This window comes from Budorcas taxicolor, chromosome Y, assembly GCF_023091745.1.
Source record: "Budorcas taxicolor isolate Tak-1 chromosome Y, Takin1.1, whole genome shotgun sequence".
Lineage (NCBI taxonomy): Eukaryota > Metazoa > Chordata > Mammalia > Artiodactyla > Bovidae > Budorcas > Budorcas taxicolor.
In genome coordinates, this window is record NC_068936.1 from 4234853 (window position 1) to 4260665 (window position 25813).

Here is a 25813-nt window from a genome sequence, read left to right on the forward strand (position 1 = left end):
ACAGAGAGTCTCTGTGTTCCAAGGGATCAACCTGAAAAAGAGAGGGAGGGAGAGAGAGAAAGGAGAGAGAGAGAGAGAGAAAGACTGATTGACGGGGGGAGACCAAGATTTGGTGAGCAAGGCCCGCAACTTTGTTTTCAAAAGGAACTTTTATACCTTGACATAGAGGGCAGTGAGAGATGTAAAGTCATCCAGAGTCAGCCCAAACATTACACCTGTTTTGTCTTTATCAAAACCAGGATTTTTTTTTGTTTGTTTTTTACATGCCTTTCCCATTAACAATGTTGTGTACATTATCTTCTAACCTTGGAGGCCTGTGGACATTTTATTACACTCCTTTGATAAAGGCTGCTCGACCAGAAAACTTATTTTCCCTTGAAGTGTTTTTTTCTTTATATTTCTAACCTATGTCAGCCTCAGAAAGTACTAAACAGAGTTACATTCTCACAGAGCAAATGTGCAGTGAGTTACAACAAAGAAAGAACAAATTAGCTCAAAAGTCTCATGTGGTTAATTTCAAGGCTACTGTTGTTTTTGTTACATTTCAACTATGTTAACTAATGCACTCCAGGTGCACAATGGATAAAGGGATATGGGAACTTGGCAGCAAGCATTGGCTCTCAATGAAATCCTACACCAGCACTATACTAATAGTTTTTAACTCTTCAAAAGCCTCTATATTTTTAGAATGTTTTCAGTTTCCCATGTCTCTCACAGTTGGGAGGCTGTGAACAATCACAAGCATAGCTGCAAGAGTCTGGAAAACCTGCCAAGCAAGATAGAAAGCCATCAGAGGGGTTTGAATTGAAATATTTCTCTCATGCTCAAGAGACTTATCAACTCGAGCCCTAAGTTGATTTTTTTCTAGAGAAAGGTGGTCGGGGATAGCTCCTTGTTAATGTCAGAAAAGTTGGTGAAAAGCACAAAATAGTAAGACAGACAGATTCTGGTTTTGGGGTAGACGCTTGAGCAGATCCAGGGGATCCCTCAAGTCTTGATCCACCTTGTTTGTCAGATCTCTTCCACATGACCTTGTCATGGGTGGGATCTCCCGTGCTGGCTCCTGGCACCTGGTGCAAAACTTCTATTAATTATCAACAGCCAGTGATTTACTTTTGGAGCATGGCTCATGGCTTCTTCATTCTCACCCCAAAACCAGACTCCATGGTTTGTCACCATCCAGTGTTTACATACTGTGACATGCTTAAAGAGCTTCATCATCCACCGTAGACCTAGATATTCAGTATATTATCACCATACCAGCGTTTCAGTTCTGTGACATGATTTGAAATTTTATTTGTCCACACTGGGACATACATAATCAGTAGTTCATCATCCCTGGTGTTTTAGGGCTTTGATAATATTAAATGTGTTTTTGTCCCACTGACGTCAACACAGTCAGCATTTATATCCCTCTTGTTTCACTAATGTGACACATTGCCAACTGGTTCTTCATCCATTGCTGTGTCAAACAAACCCCGTAGTTTATCCCCAACTAGTGTTAGTGTTCAGTACTATGAAATGATTCTGGAGCCTCTCAGCTCAAACATAGTCAGTATTCTCAATCAATGTTTCAGTGATGTCACGTGCTTCAAGTGCTTCCTTCATTCACTCCATATCAAGTACACTCAGTCATCTATAAACATCCAATGTTTCAGGTGTGTGACATGCTTCAAATGTTTCTTCAATATACATGAGCTGAAACATACCCAGTAGCTTATGATCATCCACTGTTTCAGTGCTGTGACATGTTGCAAGTGCTTCTTCTTCGACTCCATGTTAAACACAAGCAATAGTTTATCACCATCAATTGTTTCAGTTCTGTAACATTTTTCAAGACTTTTTGCACATACTTGGGTTCAAATATACCTGGAAGTAGTTCACCATCAAGCATTTAGTTCTGTGATATGTTTCAACTGTTTCTGCACATACTAGTTCATACACACTCATAAATTTATCACAATCTTGTGTTTTAGGGCTGTCATATGATAAAATGAGTCCCCATCCTACGCAGGTCAAAAACACCCAGTATTGATCAACATACAATCTTTCAGCTATGTGATACATTTCAAGTGCTTTATCACCAATTATTAGAAGATACATCCAATAATGTATCAAAATCCAGTATTTTAATGCTGTGAAGTTTTCAAGTGTTTCTGCATCCAAATAGCTCAGGCAAGGTTAAAAGTTTATAACCATCACTGTTTCCATTTTATGACATAATTCAAATACATCTTAACCCACTTTAGGTGGAACAAAGTCAATAATTACCACCATCCTGTAAATCAAAGGTACAACTTTCTTGGAATACTTCTTTGTCTACTATGGGTTAAACACATTTCGTAGTTTTTCACTATTTAGTGTTTCAGTGCTGTGACAATTTCCACTGCTTCTTCATGTAACACAGATCATCACACCAAGAATCTTGTAACTGCTAGTTTGAACTCTAGGGAACATATCTTTCCACTACTGAGGCTGAGTTGTAGAGCATGCATGTCACCACTACTAAGACCCCATTCTAAGCACACATGCCTCTTCTGCAGTGCCTAAACTCTGGAGGAAATGTGACAACACTATTGATCCTGTATTCTAGAACACATATCTTACCATTACTGAATCAGTGTTCTACAGCAGACTTACCATGACTATTAAGCTTGCATTCTGGAAGTATCATCTTACCTCCACTGAGTCAATATTATATAGTGTACGTGATCCAACTTCAGAGTTTACACTATGGAATACACATTTTGGTTCTACTGAGCAAGCACTAGTGTACACATGACAAAGTACTGATCCCCACATCAAAGAGCAATGCCAAAAATTATTCAAAGTACTGCACAATTATGCTCATTTCATATACTAAGCAAGGTAATTCTCAAAATTCTTTGAGCCATGCTTCAAAGTTGTGAAACAAGCACTTCCAAATATATATGCTGAATTTAGAAAAGGGAGAGGAACGAGAGCTTATACTGCCAACATCCATTGCATCCTAGAAAAAATTAGGAAGTCAAGAGATACCTGGAGTAACAGGCAACTTTGACCTTGGGGTACACCATGAAACAGGGCAAAGGCTAACAGATTTTGCTAAGAGAACTCACTGTTCACAGCAAAACACCCTCTTCCAATAACACAAGATATGACTCTAGAGATGGTCAGAGCTGAAATAAGATTAACTATGTTCTTTGTAGCCAAAAATGGAGAAGCTCTATACAGTAAGCAAAAAAAAAAAAAAAAAAGACTGCACAGTGAAATGGCTCAGATCATGAATGCCTTAAAGCAAAGTTCAGACTTAAATTGAAGAAAGTATGGAAAACCACTAGACCATTTGTGTTTGACTGAAATAAACCCCTTATGATTACACAGTGGAAGTGACAAACGGATTTGAAGGATTAGATCTTATAGACAGACTGCCTGGTGAACTATGGAACAAAGGTCATGACATTCTACATGAGGCAGTGATCAAGACCATAACCAAGAAAAATAAATGCAAAAAGGAAAAAGCATTGTCTGAAGAGGCCTTACAAATAGCTTAGAAAAGAAGAGAAGCTAAAGGCATAGGAGAAAATAAAATAACCCATTTGAATGCAGTTTTCCAAAGAATAACAAGGAGAGATAAGAAAGACTTCCTCAGTGATCAATGCAAAGAAATAGAGAGAGAGAGAGAGAAAAAAAAAAAAAAAAGATGGACAAAGAACAGATATCACCTCAGGAATATTAGAGATACCCAGGGAACACTTCATGCAAAGATGGGCACAATAAAGGAGAGAAATTATATGGATCTAACAGAAGCAGAAAATATTAAAAAGAGGTGGCAAGAATACACAGAAGAACTGTACCAAAAAGATATCTTAATGTCCCAGATAATCATGATGGTGTCTTCACTCACCTAGAACCAGAAAACCTGGAATACGAAGTCAAGTAGCCCTTAGGAAACATCATTATGGACAAAGTTAGTAAAGGTGATGGGTTTCCAGCTGTGCAATTCAAGTCGTTTCAGATGCTTCAATTCAAATCCTGCACTCAATGTGTCAGCAAATTTGGAAAGCTAAGCATTGGCCACAGAACTGGAAAATGTTAGTTTTCACTCCAATCCCAAAGAAAGGCTCTTCCAAAGAATGTTCAAACCACCGCATATTTGCACTCATCTCACGTGCAAGCAAAGTAATGCTCAAAGTTCTCCAAGATAGGATTCAACAGTACATGAATTGAGAACTTCCAGATGTTAAAGCTGAATTTAGAAAAGTCAGAGGAACCAGAGATCAAATTGCCAACACTCTTTGGATCAGAGAAAAAGCAAGTGAGTTCAAGAAAAACACCCACATCTGATTTGGACTATGTCAAATCTTTAGACTGTGTGGATGACAGGAAACTATGGAAAATTATTGAAAAGAAGAAAATATCAGATCTCTTTACCTGCCTCCTGAGAAATCTGTAGGCAGGTCAAGAAGAAACAGTTAGAATTGGGCATGGAACAATGCACTAGTTTCAAATCGGGAAAGGAGTACATCAAGGCTGTAGATTGTCATGTGGCTTACTTAACTTACATTTAGAGGACATCACGTGAAATGCCAGGCTGAATGAAGCCAAAACTAGAATCAAGATTGCCTGGAGAAATATCAATAACCTCAGATTTGCCGTTGACACCACATATATGACAGAAAGTGGAGAATAACTAAAGAGCGTACTGATGAAAAGAAAGAAGAGAATGAAAAACCTGGCTTAAAATTCAAGAATAAAAAAAGGAACATCAGGGCACTGGCCCCACGACTTCACATCAAATAGATGAGGAAAAAATGGAAACAGTGATAGACTGTATTTTCTTGCACTCCAAAATCACTGCAAATGGTGACTGAAGCCATGAAATTAAAAGGTGCTAGATCCTTGGAAGAATAACTGTAACAATCTAGAGAGCATATTAAAAAGCAGAGGTGTTATTTTCCAATTAACTCTCTGTCAGGTTTTTACCTATGGTGTTTCCAGTACTCATTTATGGATGGGAAAGTTGGACTATACAGGAAGCTTAGCATGAAATAATTGATGTTTTTGAACTGTGGTGTTGAAGAAGACTCTTGAGAGTCCCTTGGACTGCACGGAGATCAAAGCAGTCAACCCAGATGGAAGTCAGTCCTGAATATTCACTGAAAGGACTATTGCTGAAAGCTGAAACTCTGATACTTAGGCCACTTGCTGCAAAGAACTGACTAGAGGAAAATACCCTGATGCTGGGAAAGCTTGAGGGCAGAGGAGAATGACCTAGCAGAGGATTTGATGGTCGGATGGTACAACTAATTTGATCCACATGAGTTTGAGCAAACTCTCGGTATTACTGATGGACAATGAGGCCTGTGTATGCAGTTCATGGTATTGCAGAGAGTTTCAATGACTGAGCAACTGAAAAACAGCAGAATAATACATTTTTCTAAGAAGTTTAGACACACTTCAAGAACATAATCAGAGAAAAATAGAGAAAAATGATCAGTTCACTTCTCATACACCCATTTTTATTGGATTGAAACAAGTTTTTCCATATTTAAATATGACTTTCCTGAAGTATGTGAACTCTGATTTGTTTTTTCATCTTAGAGAGTGTATTGATGAAATCATTATGCACAGAGAAATGTCACTTCTCACAGATTCCCTTAATAAAATCATGATGTACTTAAGGAGTTAGGGGTATATTTCCCCATGCCAATGAAATATTTGATGAGTAACTCTTTAATTCTTTAAAAAACATTAATTACTATAATCAAATTAGGTTGGAATATTTGTAGTCTCTCCTTCAGTATCAGAAGATACTAGAGCCCTAACAATAATTCAGGGTTTTTTCAACCAAAAGCCTGAAACACAAGAGCTCACCACACTCTAACAGCATATTAGAAAATTGTTGTCAGTTTTCTATTAAAATCAGTGATCATTATATGCAAATTAAAGAATGGCAAAAACAGCTGGAAGAATATCACTAGAGCCTGCTAAAAGAAATGCAGTACAGGGTGAATGCAAGGTTAGGGTAAACAAATTATATTAATGAAAAATATCCCACTGCTGGGCATACACACCGAGGAAACTAGAATTGAAAGAGACACATGTACCCCAATGTTCATCACAGCATTGTTTATAATAGCCAGGACATGGAAACAACCTAGATGTCCATCAGCAGATGAATGGATAAGAAAGCTGTGGTACACATACACAGTGGAGTATTACTCAGCCATCAAAAACAATACATTTGAATCAGCTGTGAAGTAAGCCGGAAAGAAAAACACCAATACAGTATACTAACACATATATATGGAATTTAGAAAGATGGTAATGATAACCCTGTATGAGAGACAGCAGAAGAGACACAGATGTACAGAACAGACTTTTTGACTCTGTGAGAGAGGGGGAGGGTGGGATGATTTGGGAGAATGGCATTGCAACATATATAATATCATATAAGAAATGAATTGCCAGTCTAGGTTTGATGCAGGATACAGGATGCTTGGGGTTGGTCCACTGGGATAACCCAGAGGGATGGTACGGGGAGGGAGGTGGGAGGGGGGTTCAGGAGTGGGAACTTACGTACAGCAGTGGCGAATTCATGTTGATGTATGGCAAAACCAATACAGTATTGTAAAATTTTAAAAAAAATTAATTAAAAAAATAGGAAAAAAAGTTTCCTAGTGTGTGGGCAGAATGAGAAGTCTCCTCAGAAACTAAAATAAAATCAAATAAAATAAAATCTACACATTCTTTTACAAAATCCAAATGGCTTCATAATGAAATATGAAAGTGCAGAAGACAGAGCTAACAGCTCAAGTAGATATATGTTTACTAGAATTATATAAGCAACATATGATATTTCATAGGCTTTTAAGCATTAAAACCACAAATTTGCAGTCTGATGGTTGGAATACCCTTATGTCTCATTCTGGTGAACTATTTCATAGAATATTTTTATTTTGTGATAAGTTTGTTATAGTCAGTATTGTGTTATCATGTTTTGAAAAATAAGCATTTTTGTGCTTTTGAAATTCAAAGTACATTTGCTTGTTTCTACATATATGTAACTGAACATCTATGTTACAAACTCACTATTGTTTTCTTAGGTCTTATTTATTTTATTATTACTTTTAAAATTTTATTTATTTTGGTGAGTCCAAGTATTCATGGATGTTCAAAGGCTTTCTCTAGCTGAGGCAAGTGGTATGGTGCACTTTGATATGGTGCATAGCCTTCCCATTGTAGTGGTTTCATTTTTTGCAGAACACTGACTCTAGTTTTGGCACATGAGGTCATGAGTTGTGGCCCATGAGCATAGTTACACTTCAGTATGTGGGATCTTTCCGAACAAGGATCCCTGGGAAGCTATTAACCAATGGATCACTAGGGTTGTTCTGAACAAACCCATACTACACAGGCTAGAACTTTGATACAGTACAAATGAAAGCCAAGAACTACTTCTTAAGTAGATACTGTGTTTCTTTGGGGGATTTTTCTGTGGGCTCAGTAGTAAAGAATCCACCTCCCATTGTAGCTGATCCATACTTGAGAAATCCCTGAGTTGAGAAGATAGATCTTCTGGAAGAGAGAATGGAAACCAACCTCAATATTCTTGCCTGGGAAATACCACGGGAAGAGGAGCCTGGTGGCTTGGGGAGATTAAAGTAGATAATTTGCTTAAATAACCTTTGTCTGACATGTCTGAAAAGTAGTCAGTACTATTGATTATTAAAACTATGCACAACTGAAAGGCATTTCTATTTTATTGCATGTAAAAATCCTTTACAATATTGACTACAACTTTTTATAATGTATTCCCAGAGAATTTAGACAGTCATTATATACATTTCTTTAGTTCTTTTTTGAAGTCATGTCTTACAACTGCAACTGATTTCAATTATGTTCCTGCTTTGGTATTCACCTTGAATTAGATTTTTTTTTTTTACATTTTTGAAAGCAGCATTTCAGTAGGTTTAAATCATTTATTTAATCATCTAATATTTTCTACTAAAACAACCTGCCTCTAAAAAGGGAAATGAACTCCATTTCAACTCTTATTTTATTGGGAGAAGAGGGTAGTTAAGTTCACTGCTTTATGTATTTTTCCAGGGCTAAAATACTCTTTCTAAGGCAGACCTCCAAATTTCAAATTTTCAAGCATTTCTTTAAATCTATTTTAGTTTCTGGTCTGCTTTAACTTATGTGCAGAGTACATCATGAGAAACACTGGACTGGAAGAAACACAATTTGGAATCAAGATTGCCGGGAGAAATATTAATAACCTCAAATATGCAGATGACACCACCCTCATGGCAGAAAGTGAAGAGGAACTAAAAAGCCTTTTGATGAAAGTAAAAAAGGAGAGTGAAAAAGTTGCCTTTCAGCTCAACAATCAGAAAACGAAGATCATGGCATCAGGTCCCATCACTCCATGGGAAATAGATGGGGAAACAGTAGAAACAGTGTCAGACTTTATTTTGGGGGGGGCTCCAAAATCATTGCAGATGGTGACTGCACCCATGAAATTAAAAGACTCTTACTCCTTGGAAGAAAAGTTATGACCAACCTAGATAGCATATTCAAAAACAGAGACATTACTTTGCTGACTAAGATCCGTCTAGTCAAGGCTATAGTTTTTCCAGTAGTCATGTATGGCTTTGAGAAATGGACTGTGAAGAAGGCTGAGCACTGAAGAATTGAAGCTTTTGAACTGTGATGTTGGAGAAGATTCTTGAGAGTCCCTTGGACTGCAAGAAGATCCATCCAGTCCATTCTGAAGGAGGTCAGCTCTAGGTGTTCTTTGGAAGGAATTATGCTAAAGCTGAAACTCCAGTACTTTGGCCACCTCATGCAAAGAGTTGACTCATTGGAAAAGATGTTGATACTGGGAGGGATTGGAGGCAGGAGGAGAAGGGGATGACTGAGGATGAGATGGCTGGATGGTATCACAGACTCGATGGATGCAAGTCTGAGTGAACTCTTGGAGTTGGTGATGGACAGGGACGCCTGGTGTGCTGCGATTCATGGGGTCTCAAAGAGTCGGACACGACTGAGTGGCTGAACTGAACTGATCTGAACTAGGTACGCAGTCATATCTGACTCTTTGTGACCCTCTGGAGTATAATCCATCAAGCTCCTCTGTCCATGGGGCTTCTCCAGGCAAGAATACTGGAGTGGGTTGTCAGGCCACTCTTTCTGCAGATCTCTCATAGCAGATGGATTTTTTACCATCTGAACCACCAAGGAAGCCTAAATAATACTGGAGTGAGTGGCCTATTGCTTCTCCAGAGAATCTTCCAAACCAGAAAACAAACTTGGGTCTCCTGAATAGCAGCAGATTCTTAAGCAGGTGACCTATCAGCGAAGCCCTAGTTTCTGGTAAAAAAGTACAAATTGTCATTCCTTATTATGTGTACTCATTGATCATATGTCATGATTAAGTAGGAGACAAACTTTCAGTGTAAAGTTTCATGCTTGAAGTGAAAAGCAATTTTTTCTTTAAAGAAAATTACACTATATTGATGAAAATATCCAACAATATATGCTAAAATTAGAAAACAAACAAACAAACAAACCCAAGGACCATAGCCTAGGAAATGCCTTTCATATAGTTTTGAGAGGAGTGTTCTGAAGATGAAGGGGCAGAGCCAGTATATAGAGAAATTTCTGTAAAATGTAAAGTACATGAGTGAAACCTATAGTGTGGTAAAATATACTGTTAACCACAAAATAGAGTGTGGCAAGCAGTGATGTTAGTGTTTTCCTAGGCAAGAACATGGAGTCATTAAACTTCTTATCTTAACTGACTAGGAACACAAAATTCCAAAGCACAGAAATACACCATCTTGTTTTCACATCCTGAATTTCCCAGAGGGTGCGTTGATGGTAGACAACTGCAGAAGATTTTGACTTCCCCATTCAAGTGGATACCCAGTGACTATTCTTCATGGTTAAAGCAGATGTAGTATATTTGTTTCACAGGCCAAAAATAGGGTGTCTAGCATGAAGTTCAAACAAACACATCTAGCCAGAATGTTCACTAATGCTTAAATAGATTAAAAGGTCTTCCATCACTATGAAAAACAATCCTAAACATTTTATTTCTGAAGAGAAAGGACTTTCTTGTTATTGCTTACACTATCTTCAAACCTTATTCTATCATTCCAACATTGGATACACAGACTAGTGGCTGTACCCTGGTACCAGCAAGAGTCCCTAGCTTAGTGGACCTAAATTTTTCAGAGAGGTATCTGTACTGAACCTCAAGAGGTTCCTGTCTCCCAAACCTAAGGACGTTTTTCAGGTCCTTTGAGAGTTATATACCCTTTCTCTTTAATTCTTCCACCACTTGTATTACGCTAGGTTTTGAACAGAAGCATCCTGGGGAAATTTGTTTCTCCAAGAAGGAAGACAACGGATACAACTTAAGTGAAGAAATGGTCAGCTAAAAGCACTTATTAACAGGATCAGTTTAGTTCAGTTCTGTTCAGTTCAGTCGCTCAGTCATGTCTGACTTTGCAGTCCCATGAATTGCAGCACGCCAGGCCTCCCTGTCCATCACCACCTCCAGGTGCATTATTAAGCTGGCAGAAGCCTACTTTTTGGCAGCTGAGGCTTTGCCTCTCCAGCCTTTATCCCTTTCCAGGACTCTCCTTTAGCTGTTGTTTATGACACACTGATTCTTTCTTTTGAGATTGTTAAATATTTGTCCATACTTTACTTTATGGACAGTTCACTACTGGTGAAAATACTGGTTCTTTGCAAAGACAAAGGCAAATCTATATTGCATGTTTAGGTTCATGTCTGCCAGTTTACTTGCCTCTACCTGTCACAAAACTTAACCTTTTTTAAGAAAGCACACATATCCCAACGTGTTCTACCTTCTTTTCTCATAAAATAGATGCTTACACTATGTATTTCTATTTATCTTTATTCTGAGGCAGACAGTTCACAAATAATCAGATTTGAAAATAACTGCACTTGTAACTTCCAAAACGGTACTCCTAAGCTAACTGAAGGAGGGCACTGGGACAGTCATTCCTTGAATTCTCCTTTTTACAGTCCTGAGTTCTGCTTGTGTCATGTTTAATGTCCTTGTAATGCCTCCTGGAAAACTGTAACTGCAAGGACTGAGAATACCTCTTTCAGAATAGCACCATATTTCATATTCCACATTAAATCGCTCTTCATTATTCATTCCTGGGACTTCATTTTCATTCTCAAGGCTTACTTAACCTTTGACACACTTATTTGGTCACACTTTGCCTCAAGCTCAGTGTTCTCTAGATTCCCCAAATCACTGGCACAGTCTTTCTCTAGCAGATGTTTTGCTGCTAACAATTTAGGGAAACTCTAGGAATGTCTTTTTAATAATGTATTAGGTAAATTACAAACCACTTCCACTTTTTTTTTTCCTAATCGATTTAATTCACATTTAGCTTACAGATAAGTGTAGATTTCCATATATTCCTTGTTTCCTCCTCTGTTTCTAGGAATGAAGTTTCAGATGCTCATGTTGGATTGTGTATTCTGAAGAGAACAGTAATTATTTTATGAATGCAGAATTATCACAACTTGGTGCTTAATAAATATTCAACACATGTTTATTAATGTTATCTTCCTAGGCTTCATTCCAGTCTTGAGGAACTCCCCTCTTCCTTCTGTGGGACTTTAAAACTAGCTGCTTCCTCTCAGGCCAAAATGAAGACATTTCTACATTTGATTTTTCAGTTTTCATTCCTTTACAAATACGTGGACTATTTTGGTTTATTAATTTGCAAATGAATTATGGAAGAAAAATGTATAGAACCCAGGTTTAATTGGAAAGCATAAATAATAAAACTGCTAATGGTTATCTCTGGCAGTGGGTTATGTGGTTGATAATATATATATATATCTGGTAAGGGATTTAGAAGAAAGCCCTCAACAATTTGTAAGTGACTAATAAGTAAGCAAATTAGGTTAAACTGTAAATCTCTTTTGAGGTCTGTTAATGTTTTACTGCTAATTAAATGATAATCTATGTGTTTCCCTGATTATAGAAAGTTTAACCACTTATGTTAGCTTGTTTGATGAGTTTGTAAACTATTATACAGATGATAAGGCTTCAATTTTTATTCACTTTTTAATCACTGAGGTAAAGAAGGCAGATTTAGGTGCAAGGGTAAAGAGGAAAATGAATGTGAAAAAAGAGACAGTATTTAAAGAAGATGGACAAGGTAAAAAAAATTTAGCTATTTTTACCTTATATAATAATATGAATTTCAGAGTTTAATTTGAAACATATCTTAGTCAAAGTTCTGAGGAGTTTTCTCGTATCTCCTTTTTTTAAAATCTAAATGATGTTATTTGCTTATTATTATTATTTTGCTGTACTGGGCCTTCATTACTGTGCATGGGCTTTTCTCTCTTTGTGGGGAACAGGGTCTGCTCTGTAGTTGCAGTGCACTGGCTTCTCATTGGGGTGCCCTCTCCACTTGTGGAGCATAGGCTCTAGGGAGACCCGGCTTCAGTAGTTACAGAACGTGGGCTCAACAGTTGCAGCTTCCAGTTTATAGAATACAGGCTCAATAGCCGTGGCAAGGGGCACAGTTGGTCTTCGGCATGTGGGTTCATCCCGGACCAGGCATCAAACTGGTGTCTGCTATATTGGCAGGTGGATTCCCTACCACCGAGACACCACAGAAGCCCGTCATAGCTCCAGCTTTTCCGCATTTGCAGTGCCATACATTTTCCAAGAATTTCTGTTTTAAATAATTCATTTTACAGTTTCTCATGGAGGCTTAACATGCCATTTTTGTTAACAAAATCTTCTCTTTTTCTTCTATGGAAAAGCATGGTATAATAGAGAGTGAATTTAGGGTTTAGAACAGAGTAAGGCTGGCTGCCAACATTGATAATTACCTACTATTATAATATTTTTCAGTAGATTATGAGAAACCTATGTGGAGACATCAGATCATCAGTGCTACAATACCACTAGCACATGATAATATTTAATAAAATAACCAAAGAGCTGACTCTTATTTAAGTATATGCAGACTAAAACAGAGTGAAATAATTGAAGCACCAACTTTTTTCACTTTAATGAAAAGTCAGTGCCACAGAAACGTTGAAATGAGAGTACAAGTCCCATATGTTTTTACTTAGACTCACTAACCTTTAATGTTTTCTTTTTGTATTTTTTTCTGCGCATGAACATTTTCTTTCTAACATTTTAAACTTTGTTATAGGCAGGTGTAGTTACATATTTATGGATTTTAGCCCTAAATATTTAATCTCCTAAGAGCAAAGCCTTTCTCCAGGTAATTCCAGGATAATGGTCACAAGAAATTGAACCTTACCTCTCTCTTCTCACATAGTAAACCATAACCTTAACTAGACAGACTTTTCTTGGCAAAGTAATGTCTCTATTTTTTAATATGCTATCTAGGTTGGTCATAACTTTTCCTTCCAAGGAGTGTCTTTTAATTTCATGGCTGCAGTCACCATCTGCAGTGATTTTTGAGCCAAAAACAAAATAAAGTCTGCCACTGTTTCCACTGTTTTCCCATCTATTTCTCATGAACTGATGGACCAGATGCCATTATCTTCGTTTTCTGAATGTTGAGGTTTCAGTCAACTTTTTCACTCATATCATTTTTCATATCATTTGAGGACTCTTGAGGGTCCCTTGGACTGGAAGGAGATTCAACCAGTCCATTCTGAAGGAGATCAGCCCTGAGTGTTCTTTGGAGGGAATGATGCTGACGCTGAAACTCCAGTACTTTGGCCACCTCATGCGAAGAGTTGACTCACTGGAAAAGACTATAATGTTGGGAGGGTTTGGGGGCAGGAGGAGAAGGAGACGACCGAGGATGAGATGGCTGGATGGCGTCACGGACTTGATGGGTGTGAGTCTGAGTGAACTCTGGGAAATGGTGATGGACAGGGAGGCCTGGTGTGCTGTGATTCATGGGGTTGCAAAGAGTTGGACACAACTGAGCAACTGGACTGATAACATACATCACCTTGAGACAGTTCTCACTTGTTATAATACTTGACTTTTTAAAAAATTATTTTATTCATGGTTTGGTCTAAAAGTAGCACTAGAACTGTTGCACTAGAACAACTGTTACATTTTAAGAAAAATTGAACAGTATTTTATATTTTTTTTTCTTCTGTTTGCCCCTTCCAAAGAATATGCTCAAGTAACCAAAATGTTTGAAAATGCACGATTGGAAGCAATATATTTTGATGGTGTGACAATGATATGTCATATCCGAGGAAGCCTGAGATAAAAGGTCAGGTTGGAGATATATTTTACTTTAATATAAATCTTATGTTTAAAAAATTTACCTGTGCTTTAAAGTGACTGATTTTGTGAATTCTTGAAGACTTCAAACATAGTGATTTATGTGGCAATGTAAAGGCATAAAATTAGGAAATCCTTGATACCTTTCATAATAGGATTTATATTTAGAGAGAATGATTTATGGTACCTAGGCTGGACTTATGCCAGATATATTTGCGCTTGAGGAAACTGACAAATTCTGTGTATGAAACAAATGGCCTAGAATTTTCACAAACATTTAAGACATGAAAGAAAAAAAAAACTGAAAAATATTTTTAAGACAAAAGGAATCTAATTGCCAATTAAATATAGTGCATGATCCTGGGTAAGACTTTGATTTGTTGGAACAGCTGTAGGTGGTGTTAGGAGCATTTGAAGCTGGAACATCATAGACCATCTTATTTAGTAACTTTGGCACATTTATTGATCATATTGTTTAAAAGTTCTTTCATCCCTAATTTCTTGGGTTAAAATATCAGTTTTGTTCTCTTGAGCCATTCTTTGCCAGTTAGGGATTTGGGGCCTGAATTGATATAAATTGTTAACTAGATGGGTATATTTGTGTTCGTTAAAGTTCAGTCGCTCAGCCGTGTCCAACCCTTTGCGACCCCATGAATCGCAGCATGCCAGGCCTCCCTGTACATCACCATTTCCTGGAGTTCACTCAGATTCATGTCCACTCCTTCAGAATGGACTGGCTGTATCTCCTTGCAGTGCAAGGGACTCTCAAGAGTCTTCTCCAACACCACAGTTTAAAAGCATCAATACTTCGGCAATCAGCCTTCTTCACAGTCCAACTCTCACATCCATACATGACCGCTGGAAAAACCATAGCCTTGACTAGAAGGACTTCAGTCAGAAAAGTAATGTCTCTGCTTTTCCATATGCTATCTACGTTGATCATAACTTTTCTTCCAAGGAGTAAGTGTCTTTTAATTTCATGGCTGCAGTCACCATCTGAAGTGATATTGGAGCCCAAAAAAATAAAGTCTGACACCATTTCCACTGTTTCCCCATCTATTTCCCATGAAGTGATGGGACCAGATGCCATGATCTTCGTTTTCTGAATGTTAAGCTTTAAGCCAACTTTTTCACTCTCCTCTTTCACTTTCAGCAAAAGGCCTTTTAGTTCCTCTTCACTTCCTGCCATAAGGGTGGTGTCATGTTCATATCTGAGGTTATTGATATTTCTCCCGGCAATCTTGATTCCAACTTGTGTTTCTTCCGTTCCAGCGTTTCTCATGATAGAATCTGCATATAAGTTAAATAAGCAGGGTGACAATATACAGCCTTGATGTACTCCTTTTCCTATTTGGAACCAGTCTGTTGTTCCATATCCAGTTCTAATTGTTGCTTCCTGACCTGCATAGACATTTCTCAAGAGACAGGTCAGGTGGTCTGGTATGCCTATCTCTTTCAGAATTTTCCAGTTTATTGTGATTCACACAGTCAAAGGCTTTGGCATAGTCAATAAAGCAGAAATATATGTTTTATGGAACTCTCTGGCTTTTTCCATGATCCAGCAGATACTGGCAATTTGACCTCTGCTTCCTCTGCCTTTTCCAAAACCAGATTGAACCTCTGGAAGTTCACGGTTCACGTATTACTGAAGCCTGGCTTGGAGAATTTTGAGCATTACTTTGCTAGCGTGTGAGATGAGTGCAATTTTGTGGTAGTTTGAGCATTGTTTGGCATTGCCTTTCTTTGGAATTGGAATGAAAACTGACCTTTTCCAATCGTGTGGCCCCTGCTGAGTTTTCCAAATTTGCTGGCATAATGAGTGCAGCACTTTCACATCATCTTTCAGGAATTTAAATAGCTCTACTGGAATTCCATCACCTCCATTAGCTTTGTTCATAGTGATGCCTTCTTAGGCCCACTTGACTTCACATTCTGGGATGTCTGGCTCTAGATGTGTGATCACACCATCAAGATGTTCCGGGTCATGAAGATCTTTTTTGTAGTTTTCCTGTGTATTCTTGCCACCTCTTCTTAATATCCTCTGCTTCTGTTAGGTCCATACGATTTCTGTCCTTTATCGAGCCCATCTTTGCATGAAATGTCCCCTTTGTGTCTCTAATTTTCTTGAAGAGATCTCTAGTCTTTCCCATTCTGTTGTTTTTTTTTCTATTTCTTTCCATTTATCACTGAAAAAGGCTTTCTTATCTCTTCTTTCTATTCTTTGGAACTCTGCTTTCAGATGCTTATTATCTTTCCTTTTCTTATTTTCATTTGTTTAAAATCACTAAAAATTTCCAGAGCAATTTGTGAATAAAAGTAATTTATGTGACAAAGATCTATGCTTTTGTAATTTTAAAAGACTTTGTTGAAGTAAAAGTATTGTACATTTTAATTTGACCCAAACTGGCATGAGCACACACACGCATCATACACACATATCTCCACATGCACACAAGACACACACACACGTCTTTAGTTTTCCCCTAATCCTTAGTAGATAGTTTTTACACACTGAGTGAATTGTTTCTTTGTGTGTATGTGTGTGTGTGTGTGTGTGTGTATCAGTTTAAGCATGGCTTAACATGAAACACTACTATTTGTTTGCATTTTAAAAATAATATACTGTGAGTTTTTTAAAATAGATTTGGATAAACACTTCAGATATTGTATTGGTTGTTCTTCGAGATTATCAGGTAACAATTACACTTAAATTTATTATGTTCTTGAATTTAGAAATCATGAATAAAAGTATTTCAGTGATGAAATAAAATGCATTTGACTTGTTCTAGCCAGCTGTGATTCTCATCCTTCTGGCATCAACTATTGTTATGACCCACTTATGTTTAAGATAATAGAACTCTGGCTGACTGATGGTATATGTTTTCTGTGGGAACACTGGTTGTTTCTTTTCTGATTTTAAATATAATATGTAATACATGTTTTCTTATAATTTTGGATAAATACTACAGCTCATCCTTCTGTCCTCTTTTAAAGTCCAGGTGTATTCAAGGATCTGTGCTAGGTTTTCAGGGAATATGCTGCGGGCTGACATTTTCAGTGTTTTGTGGTAAAACGAGAAGATATCTTTGTATTTTATAATATATATTTCACAGAGATAGATTATTCATTTTCCTTTCATTTCTTTTCTTTAATTTTTGATGGCATTGCAGCTTCTGGAATCTTAGATCCTCAATCAGGGATTGAGCTCAGAATACTGCTGAGAAAGCCCTGAGTCCTAATCACTGGACCACCAGAGGACTCCCTCCAGTTTTGTTTTTTAATTTATTTTTTTACAAATAACATTTGCTGAAATAAGAACAGTAGCATGTGACAATGATTTTCATTGGTATTCTCACTCATCAAAAGAAAAACTTTTAGTAAATTTACTTTGGGTTCTCAGTTATAATTTCTAAATTTAAAAGTCTCAGATCCAAGTTTGAGAAACCACTGCTGTAGATGATGCAATTAAATAAGGCAAAGCCTTTATCTCCAAAATTTGTTGTTTATTTGTTTTTTGCTTGTAGGATAAAGGTAATACATAGACTAGGTCTTTTAAAGTAGAAGTTATAAATCTGACATGAATACTTAGAGAACTACTTGATAGTTGTCCACTATGATCTCAATGTTTAGAATATGACTTGTGAGACAGAAATCCTTTTGATTTCTGTGTCAAACCCATCACTTGTGCTTCATTAAATTTTGAGTGAAATAATTGCTGTTTCTCTCTATTCTGTTATCAGATCATGTTTTCTGTAAATTACCTAAGACTTTCTGATTTGTAAAGTTTCAGTCTTGTGTTTCCTTGTTGGTTTCTTGGTTTGATTGTTCTGCTAGTGATTTAAAGACACAGTTTGAAGTCAACTACTCCACTTTTCATCTCTGATGGCTTTCTCTTAAAGAATTTATATGTCTTGATTCTCTAGTAAAATATTCTTGACAATTTTAAAAAAAACAATATACACCTTGCTTCTTGTATTCTTTTTATATATATTACCTGATGTGAAGTCTCTGCTAACTCCAGCTTCTAGGCTTTCTGAACCGTGCTTTGTGTTGCCTATTTATTCCCTTATATGTGAGCGGACACCTTCTCCTATTTCTTTGTGTATTTCATGTTTTTGTTGTTGTTGTTGTTGAAAACTAGAAAATGTAGATATAACATGATGAGACGGGACATCAAATTTCTTCTCCCAGAGCTTTTTCTTGCCGTTGTTTTTTGAGTGATTCCTGAAACAGATTTTGTATGGTATGTATTTTTTCTTTTTGTGTGGCCACGGAATGCTTGTTTATAACCTAGCAGACAGTCCATGTTTGAGGTTTCACTAAAAACCAGTAGGCCTCTCAACCTCTGTTTTTAGGCTGTTTGCATGCTGGGGCATGCCTTTAATACTCAGCCAGGCAACTGCTAGTTCTTCTTTTCATTTCAGGCTTATGCAGAAAATCCAGGTCCCTCAAAGCTGAGAGATTAGGAACATCCCTGAATTTTGATGAGTTTGTGTTCAGTCCTGATTCCACATATAAGTGAGGTCCTGCAGCATTTGCTTTCTCTGTGTGACTTGTTTCTCTTAGCACACTACTCTCCAGGTTCATCCATGTTGTTCCAAATGGCAAGATTTATCTACATTGGATGTTAACCCCTTATTGATCATATCATTTGCAAATATTTTTACTGATCTAGTACACTATTTTTGTTGTGCTGACAATTTCTTTTTCTGTCCAAAAGCGATTAAGTGTGATATAGTTTCACTTACTAGGTTTTGCTTGTGTTGCTTGTGGGTTTGGTGTCCTATACCAAAAGCAAAGAGCAAGAGAGGCATTTAGTAGTTTTACTGTGTATTCTCTTACAGTAGTTTTATGGTTTCAGCTCTGTGTTTAAAACTCTGACCTATTTCAGGGTAATTTTAGGTAGTTTGTGGTGTAAGAAAGGGGTCTACTTTTATGTTAAGTATTGTTTTTCCACTCCTATCTATTGAAGAGGATGCCTTTTCTACACTGTGATCTTGTTTCCCTTCATAAGTATTAGTTGACTAGTTTTTAAAAACTTTATTTCTGAGTGCTCAGCTTTGTTCCAGGATCTGCATTACTGGTGTAATGCCAGTGCCATATTGTTAGGACAGTTGTGTTTCTTTTTTTATTTTTATTTTTACTTTATTTTACTTTACAATACTGTATTGGTTTTGCCATACATTGACATGAATCCACCACGGGTGTACATGCAATCCCAAATATGAACCCCCCTCCCACCTCCCTCCCTACAACATCCCTCTGGGTCATCCCCGTGCACCAGCCCCAAGCATGCTGTATCCTGCATCGGACATAGACGGTGATTCGATTCCTACACGATAGTATACATGTTTCAATGCCAGTGTGTTTCAAAACAGAAAGTGTGTGTCCTCCATCTTTACTCTTTCTCAAGGTTGCTTTGGCAGTTAGGATAGTTTGAAGTTCCATATAACTTTGTCTGTGGGAAAAAAAAAAGCTTTTTGAATTTTTATAGGAATTACATGGAATTTGTACATTACTTTGAGTAATATGGATGCATCAATATTATAACTGATTTAAGTACGTTGATTTTATAGCCTGAAACTTTACTAATTTTGTTTTTTCATTTGTATGTTTTGTGATCTGAAACATCCATTGATAACCTTTCAATTTTTTATATTTGATTACTAAAAACATAGAATCTCTCCATAAAAGTGTACCATTTTCATGCCCATTTATTTTACTTTAACTACGAATAATCCCACAAATGGGTCAAGTAATAGTTAATTCCTGGTTTAATTCTCTGTTTAATGGGCAGTGTAACCACAATTAATCCCTTAAGGTTTAAAATACTAACCATAAAGTGACAGCCACAAATAGCTCTTCTGACTTTTAATCTGTTTTTGGATAATTACAAACACTTGCTACTCAAATCATAATCTAAAGATAATAGCCAAAGCAATCTTGAGAAAGAAGAATGGATTCAGGCATCAACCTGCCGGGCTTCAGGCTTCACTACAAAGCCACAGTAACCAAGACAGTATGGTACTGGCACAAAGACAGAAATATAGATCAATGGAACAAAATAAAAAACCCAGAGATAAATCCACACACCTATTAACACCTTATCTTCGATAAAGGAGGCAATAATATACGATGGATTAAAGACAATCTCTTTAACAAGTGGTGCTGGGAAAACTGGTCAATCACTTGTAAAAGAATGAAACTAGATCACTTTCTAACACATACACAAAAATAAACTGAACGTGGATTAAAAATCTAAACATAAGACAAGAAACTATAAAACTTCTAGAGGAGAACATAGGCAATACACTCTCTGACATAAATCACAGCAGGATCCTCTATGACACACCTCCCAGAATACTGGAAATGCAAAAATAAACAAATGGACCTAATTAAAATTAAAACTTCTGCACAACAAAGGAAAATATAAGCAAGATGAAAAGACAGCCTTCATAATGGGAGGAAAAAAATACCAAATGAAGAAACTGACAAACAACTAATCTCAAAAATATAAAAGCAAGTCGTGCAGCTCAATTCCCCCCAAAAAATAAATGACCCAATCAAGAAATTGGCCAAAGAACTAAATAGATATTTCTCCAAAGAAGACATACAGAAGGCTAACAAACACATGTAAAGATGCTCAATGTCACTCATTATCAGATAAATGCAAATCAAAACCAAAATGAGGTACCATTTCATGCCAGTCAGAATGGCTGTGATCCAAAAGTCTACAAGCAATAAATGCTGGCGAGGGTGAGGAGAAAAGCGAACTCTCTTACACTGTTGGTGGGAATACAAACTAGTACAGCCACTATGGAGAACAGTGTGGAGATTTCTTGAAAAACTGGAAATAGAACTGCCTTATGACCCAGCAATCCCACTGCTGGGAATACACACTGAGGAAATCAAAATTGAAAGAGACGCATATACCCCAATGTTTATCAAAACAGTTTTTATAATAGCCAACAAGCAAGCAACCTAGATGACCATCAGCAGATGAATGGATAAGAAAGCTGGGGTACACATACACAATGGAATGTTACTCAGCCATTAAAAAGAATACATTTGAATCAGTCCTAATGAGGTGGATGAAACTGGAGCCGATTATACAGAGTGAATTAAGCCAGAAAGAAAAACACCAATAGAGTATACTAATGCATATATATGGAATTTAGGAAGATGGTAAATATAACCCTGTATGCGAGACAACAAGAGAGACAAAGATGTATTGAACAGTCTTTTGGACTCTGTGGGAGAGGGAGAGGGTGGGATGATTTGGGAGAATGGCATTGAAATATGTATAATATTATATAACAAAGGAATTTTCAGTCTAGGTTCGATACAGGATTCAGGATACAGGATACTGGGATGACCCAGAGAGATGGTATGGGGATGGAGGTGGGAAGGCTATTCAGGATTGGAAACACGCATACACATGTGGTGGATTCATGTTGATGTATGGAAAACCAATACAATATTGTAAAGTTAAATAATAATCATAATAATAAACCAACCAAACAAAACAACAACAAAAGAAATAAAATAAAATAAAGAAAAAGGAAAAGAAACAAAGCAAAAAGAATAAAGTAAAAATAAAAATTAAAAAAAAAAGTTGATTTACCTTTCTGTGATATGATTCTAAGTTCAGTCTTTCACTGTACTTGTATTGTCTGCTTCTCATTTATCAATAAAACTATATATATATATATAAATATATATATATATATATATATAATCACAAGTGTTGGAAAGAAATGGAGAAACAAGAAAACTGCATTGCTGGTTGGAAAGCAAAAATGGTGTGGTGTCTGGGTAAAATAGTTTACTGGGGATGATTCCACTCTTAGGTGAAAACTCAATGGAGTATAGGTCAAACATCTATCTGTAAGCCATTTTACACAGCTGCATCATTCACATAGCTGAAAGGTGTAAACAGTCCAAATGTCCATCAACAGATCACAAAAGTGATTTTATATGCACACACACACACACACACACACACACACATACACACACACACATACGCAAAATAGAATATTATTATTCAGCCACAAAAAGCCATCACTGAGGACTCTGCAGTGGGAGCGACCTTGTTTCAAAGATTGGTTATTTCATGCAGTTTGACTACTTAATTTCTGTCTCTTTGTGTGTCATTTTTAACTAAATAAAGTCATAGAGTTTTGCATCAAAAGAAAAAAAAAAGAATGGAATTCTGACACATGCTGCAACATGGCTGGATCTAGAAAACACTAAGTGAAATAACTTATGAGATATGTGGAGCAGTCAAATTCACAGAGATGAGAAAGTAGAAAAAAGGTTACCAGAACTTGAGGGATGATGGAATGGGGAGCAATAATTAACCATTATTGCTTAATGGGTATATAATTTCTGTTTGGGATGACTAAAAATTCTAGAAAAACAATAAAGATAATAGCAGCATTACCACTCCATGGAATTGCATTAGCAGGTTATTAGCTTATTTCTTCTCTACTGATTTACACTAGGAGTTTAACAAAATACCTATGTGTCTTTGGTGCACATTATAGTTTGAAAAGTGTTGGTTTGTATTTCACTGCACTTTTATGACAGTGATATTTTCAGTTGCCTTTCTTTAGGCCATTTCTAGCTTAATTGTAAGCATTCAGAAATTTGTCCTCTGTTAGTGACTCAGCTACTTTAAAATGGAGAAAAATGAACATTTTAGCGCAGCCATTCTCAAGCATTTTTGCATCATAAACAAAGATTTCATTTCTGGCCTGTCAGGTTTTAAGAAGATATAGGTATCTTTTGTAAAGCACCACAGACAATTAAAATCAGTAAGATACTCTAAGAACTGTGGGTTATAGAAAGATTTCTCTTGAGTAATAATAACACTTTCAGTTTGAACTACAGTGTTAGAGTGTGGTCAAGAATCATATTGCAAAACCTCCACCACATGTTTCCTTTTCTTTCTTTGATTCAGTGCATTGTATACATAACTTTCCTAGTCTATACGTTTTTTGGTCATGCATGCCAACTTCATCCTGAGGATTTTCTGTGTGTGTATGTGTGTGTGTGTGTGCACAGATGGCAGAAGGAAAGTGAGAGAATCCTGAGGTTTTTCTTAAGTGTGTTTAATTTGAAAGTAATGTATGAGACAACTGCTGATTCTTCGCATAACAAGATTTGATACTTCCTTATTTTTCTCCAAGGATAACAAAGCTGATGTAGCTTTAAAGTACAATGCAGATGAAGCTAGAAGTCTGAAGGCTTATGGAGAGCTTCCAGAATATGGTAGTTAATGTCAAAGTTATTTCATTTTCCTGTCTTCTCATGGTATTTGCTAGTTAGTGTTTAGGAGAAACAGCAATTTCAGAATTCTCTTTTCTGTATTTTTGCATGGATGCTTAAATTCACTTTAAATATGTATTAAATACTTCAGAATATTAACAACTTTTAGTAATGGATGCTCTTCCTAATATCTGTTCTTTTGTTGGGGAATTTAAAAGTTCACAAATCCTAGACTTGTACATAATAATTCTTAAAGGAATGCCTCTTTTACACTCTGAAAAACAATTATTAAGAGATTATACCTGCTTTTAGCTAATCTAGGACAACATTTATGGCACTGGTATTGATTTTTATGGAAAAGAATATTCAGTTTTTCTTAGTATATAGAGTACTGTTGTGGAGTTTTCTGGACAGTGTTTTTAAGTCCCTTTTATTTCTTAGAGACAAAAGTATTCTGTTCTTCCTCTGGTAAGCTTGGAACAAGTGAAATAAGTTTCTAGTAACAAAAAAAGAGGAAGTGCACTAAACTCACATTTTGAACATGATAGCATTTTTTTAAAAATTCTATTACAGTGCATTTGATTATAAAGTTATGAGTTTTTGAGTAAGAGTGAAGATTCTGATGACATTTATGCCATTTAAGAAGTACTAAGATAATTGGGAATCAAATCAATACTTACTTGGTGGTGAATTTCTTATAGAGGTCTTATCGTGAGTTTGCTCTCAGTGATATGTTTGTAGTTAGGAATATTTTTCTTGGAGTAAAACTGTTGAACCAACGATTAATTGCAAGCAGTTTCTCATACAGTTCAGTGTTTTAGTATTAATCCAGTATTATTTCTTAAAATAGGCAATTAATCTAGTAACATCTTGATTTTATATCTTTAAGAGTATGCTCTTACTCTTTTTAGCCAAACTTAGTGAAACAGATACCTTTGATCCTAAAGATGATGATAAAATCCACTTTAAAGACCCTACAGGTGAGGATGAAGACACTGAGGTGTAAGTCCAGGCTGAATGGTGTATATGTGCTTTTTACTGTTTTATATGTGCAAGTAGTCAAATCTTTCAGCGTCTTAGGTCTCAGAAGGTTGAACATTGAATTGAATAAATCTTGGGGCTTATGCATCCATGAATTTGAATATTCATTAAAATTCATAAGCCAGCTTGGCAACCTATTTAAATTTTCAAGAACTTTATAATTCTTTGGATCCTTGTTTTGTTGTTGTTTTAATCAATTAGGTCTTACACTGGGTACTCCATAATGACACTTTATTAGCCAAGGGGGTCTACACGGATAGTATTAAGAGGTTTAGCAGACAGTGTTAAAGTGTATCTTCTCCCAAGGTGGGTATATTAAAAGAGGAAAAGCAAGTTGAAGTCAGCTTGCTGAAGCATTGGAATTTCGGTGTACTCCAAATTATTCTTAAAGTGAAGGCCTGTTTTGTTGCCCATGTATTTAGAAGTTACATTAATTTTCCTGTATCATTCTAGGACAAACTTCTGGGTTTGTGGAAAATGGTTGTTTATCTTTGGAAATAGTGATGATAGGAGTCTTAAATGACTCACTTTTCTGATATGAATGTATTTAAGGAAACATTTTATTGATTTGTATCTCTTGACTTATTAGATAGGCATATCAAGTAATTGGAATGACCGTATGGCTTATACTCTTGTAAAATATGTTATACCTCTTCTTCTTCTGGTACTTCTGAAGTAAAAATGGACTGTAGAAAGCAAAAGTGCAAAGGAATCAATGAGTTCTTGATTGAATACTAAGGTAGAAGTTTAGAATTCCAGAAGCAGACTTTAGGAAGTCTAAATTGGATCACTGACTTTAACACGGATTTCAAGACCTTTCAGCATCTTTATTAAGAGTATTTTCATTATGTAGTGGCCTTCTTTGTCTCTTTTCACAGTCTTTGTTTTAAAGTCTATTTTATCAGATATGAGTATTGCCACTCCTGCTTTCTTTTGGTCTCTATTTGCGTGGTATATCTTTTTCCAGCCCTTCACTTTCAGTCTGTAGGTGTCTCTTGTTTTGAGGTGGGTCTCTTGTAAACAGCATATAGAGGGGTCTTGTTTTTGTATCCGTTCGGCCAGTCTTTGCCTTTTGGTTGGGGCATTCAACCCATTTACGTTTAAGGTAATTATTGATAAGTATGATCCCGTTACCATTTATTTTATTGTTTTGGGTTCGGGTTTATACATCCTTTTTGTGTTTCCTGTCTAGAGGATATCCTTTAGAATTTGTTGGAGAGCTGG

General features: G+C 36.5%; 1 pseudogene; it reads left to right on the forward strand.

Moving 5' to 3' along the window:
- The window catches only part of LOC128070923 (eukaryotic translation initiation factor 1A, Y-chromosomal-like), a 65199-nt pseudogene extending 40645 nt beyond the window's left edge, over positions 1–24554 (forward strand).
- The last annotated feature ends 1259 nt before the right edge of the window (positions 24555–25813 follow it).